A 3,840-nucleotide genomic window follows, 5' to 3' on the forward strand; every position below is an offset into this window, starting at 1 on the left:
ATCACTGAATGCTCTGATAAAAATATTGCAGCTTTGTATCCAAGCTGTATAGCTGTCTTCAAAACTCTGTAAGCCGGTGCTGCTTCTGCATCGTGCTCAAGCCCAATGTCATGGTGCTGCCGTTCATCATCCCAGAATTGCTTTATTATCTGCAATAGTTCTTTGTACTTTTCCGGATCTTCTTCCATAAGAGTTTGGATCTGACTATTGTAGTGATCAGATATACTCTCTTCCACTGCCACTGTGCAAGCCATTGCACCTTTCTTTCCAAGTAAAGCACTTCCAGCCCCCAAAACAAAACCCGCTATGTTCCAAAAAGGCAGTAAAAGAGTAGGTCGAACTCTGTATGCAACCATTAGTTCACTGAACTTTTTCAGGTGGTCTTTTTCTTGATTCCATATTTGCTGGATAACGGGTCCCACGCTTGATCTACCCAAGACAGCCACCTGCCCCACGTAAATGCGGTTTGCCCCATACTCCCCCACGTGGTCCACCTGGATGATGCGGTCTATGACGGGCTTGTTCATGCCCTCCAGGGCCACTGGCATGATGCAAAGCCTGAGGGAAACCCCTCCGGCGGGCAAAGGCCACCTGCCCTGGAGACCTGCCCCGCAGCAGAGGGGCCGGCGCTGCCCCAGCGAGCACCACACGGCCACGGTGGCTGCCACTTCCATCCCGCTGACCCCGATGCCTCCTCCGGGAAGCAGATGGGGTGCCAAATTAATTTGTCTCGTGTGGCTGCTGTCCCTCCAGAGGCAGCCTGTGGGCTGGAGGTGGCTGCACAGTCCTGGGGAGCTATGGACTGGGGGTGGCAGTGGTGGATAGTGGGCACAGGCAGTGCAGTAAATGCAGAGCTGCGCCTGAACCATCACACAGTTGGGGTGTGTGTCCCTGAAACTCTTGTCTGCTGGTGGGGGGAAACTGAGAAATGGGGCACTGGGGACCCTGGCATCCTGGTGCCCAGGTCCCCTTCTGCCCCAGCCCCTTACTGAGCTCCAGGGCACAGGGGTGTGTGTTGCAGGAGTGCTTGGTGCTGAGTTTAAGATGGAGGGTACAGAGGGTGCTGAGTGTCCCTCTCATACTCATGGGAACACTATGGGGACTCTGCTGAGGATGGGGTAGGGTCAGAAGGCATGGGGCATCCTATGACCAGGGAACAGGGTGGTTGAGGGAATGGGAGGGATCTGTTGGCTTGGGATGTATGGGAATGAGGGACACAAGGGAGACCCCATGGTGAGGGGGGACACAGGGCACCTCACAGTCTGTGGGACAGGAGACATGGGGCACTCTGTGGCGTCCTCCCTGAGGAGACACAAAGGGACTGCAGGTGGCCATGAACCAGTGGGAGAGGTGGAGGGAGTGGTGCAGGGCTGCAAGTCCAGGGACTGCTCCAGGGGGCTGCATTTCATCCACTCTGGTGTCCTCGCCAGTGTTACCTTGGGACCCCTGGCCAGGCATACCACTGCCCTGTGCTGCATCCCTGGCCTGCACTTGGCCGAGCCCTGCAGGGCACCATGACAACTAAGCCCCTGTTCACACCTGCAATCCCCACAGCCACCCTACACCCATGCAGCACTGCCCCCAGCACTCCCCCTGTGCCCTCCCTGCACTTGCTCTATACCCACTCTGCACCCACCTACACCCAGCACTGTACTCAGCTCAGTACTAACTCACACCCAGTCCCAAATCTGGCCTCCTGTGCCCAGCCCTAAGTCCCACACTGTGTATCCAGCCACATATGGGAGACATCAGGGCCTTTTGAGGACCACAGAGAAGCCCAGCAACAGCCCCATAGACCTCTCAAAGGCAACAGGGACCGTTGCAGTCCCTGGCAAAACCACCAAAAACCCTGGGGCACTCTGGAAGCAGCAGGACCCCTTGTGGGCTTCAGCAAAGCTGGGCTAAAGCTGTCAAGACACTTAAAGGTGGAAGAGCCCCACACAGGGATTGGCAGAGCCCAGCAGGAGCTGTTGGGAAGACTCCAGAAGGCAGCAGGGACTGCAACTGCCTTTGGCAAAAGCCATAGGGAACATCTTTCACTATGTCTCCTGAGACCTTCCTTGGGCACCACTGCCCTCTTTCATCGCTATAATGCACTTTGGACCCCCCCCCAGAAGCATTCCCAGTGCCTCCTTTCAGGCTCAGAACATGCACTTTGTCCTCTATGCTATTGTCGTGGTTTAACCTTATCTGGCAGTTAAGTACCACAGAGTCGCTTGCTCACCTTCCCACTCCCCCTCCCCCAGTGCAGGAAGAGAGTCGAAGGAGAAGACAAGGAAAGCTCGTAAAGGTTAGATAAGAACTACCTAATAATAGAAATGAAAATTCGAGTGATACTAGCAGTACTACTACTACTACTAAGTAATTAAAATAATAGAAAATAGAACATATCGTGCAATAGCTCACCATGCGTCGACTGATATGCGCCCGGGTCCCAGAGCAGTCCCCACCTGAGAGCCCCAGAGCGGGGAGAAAACCCACTGACCCTCCAACCAGATAACAAAAGACAGGTGTGGGGATCACTCAGGACAGGAAAAGCGGAGTGTTGCGTGGGATCGTTGGGCACCAGCGTCGGCTCATGTCAGGTCACTGCTGCGCTTCTGGCAAGGCTTGACCTCCATAGGTTTGGGTGATTTCTGCTGTAGTAATTCCTACAACACAAAACTCCGAACAGGAGTTAGTTGCAGCAATTAATGTCCATCATGCAATTTAATTAATTGGCCATTTTCCCCCGGAATCAAATCCCCTTGAGGCACACATCGTACTTCCTCATCTTCTCCCATTATCCACCAACTGCGCTCAGGTCCTTGAGCGAAAGCAACTCATGTGTGGGTTTGCCTTTCCTGAGGCAGGCGTAAACCAGACTGTTTTCCCAAGATATTTTTAACATGCACTACAGGGACTTTCATCTCCTACAGTATGTAAAAGTTTTGGTTGGGCGGGGACAGCATGGTTGGCAGATCCTCTGGTGTTGACTAACGAGGTGGCTTTTGCTAAACTGGTGTCCCAATTCTTGAGTGTTCCACCCCCCATTTCTATCAGGGTGGTCTTTAACAGCCATTGCACCGCTTGATCTTCCCAGAGGCAGGTGCGTGATAGGGGATGTGGTACACCCACTCAATTCCATGTTCATCAGCCCAAGTGTCTACGAGGCTGTTTCGGAAACGAGGCCCATTGTCTGATTCAATGCTTTCTGGGGTGCTGTGTCACCACAGGACTTGCCTTTCAAGGTCCAAGATGGTATTTCGGGCAGTAGCATGGGACACAGAAAATGTTTCTAGCCACCCTGTGGTTGCCTCCACCATTGTGAGCACGTGGCACTTGCCCTGGTGGATTTTAGGGAGGGTGATGTAGTCAACCTACCTAGCCTCCCCATACTCATATTTCAGCCATTGCCCCCCATACGAAAGAGGCTTCACCCTCTTGGCTTGTTTGATGGCAGCACATGTCTCACAGTCATGAATGACCTGTGCAACAGCGTCCATAGTGATGCGTTAAAAGTAGTAATTTGGCAGGACATAAACCCCCTTGCTTTCCAGCTTATCCTCAGGTATCAGAGTGGCTGGGGGCAGCTAGGTTTAAATCCTGAATAATGCCCAATTTGACACCCTGAGTCCGGTATGTGGGATTCACTCAGCAGTGTGCTGTATTCCCGTCCAGCCACACTCTACGGGCTGACACGGCGCCCGGTGAGAAACAGTGCGACTGGATAGGTGAAACAGTGCAGTTTATTTAAAGCGACAGTGCAGGTTCTTTGTGGGTTGCCAGTGATGAATGCACTGTCTGCAAAGCGTGCACACACAAATGTTAAGATTAAGTGCGAAATCAAAAAGCAACTCT

General features: G+C 53.0%; 1 pseudogene; it reads right to left on the reverse strand.

The window, feature by feature from the left end:
- LOC104508835 overlaps positions 1 to 674 on the reverse strand; it is a 1,187-nt pseudogene extending 513 nt beyond the window's left edge.
- Between the last annotated feature and the right edge of the window lie 3,166 nt (positions 675 to 3,840).

Source organism: Eurypyga helias, unplaced genomic scaffold (genome assembly GCF_000690775.1).
Source record: "Eurypyga helias isolate BGI_N326 unplaced genomic scaffold, ASM69077v1 scaffold14164, whole genome shotgun sequence".
NCBI classification, from domain to species: Eukaryota; Metazoa; Chordata; class Aves; order Eurypygiformes; family Eurypygidae; genus Eurypyga; species Eurypyga helias.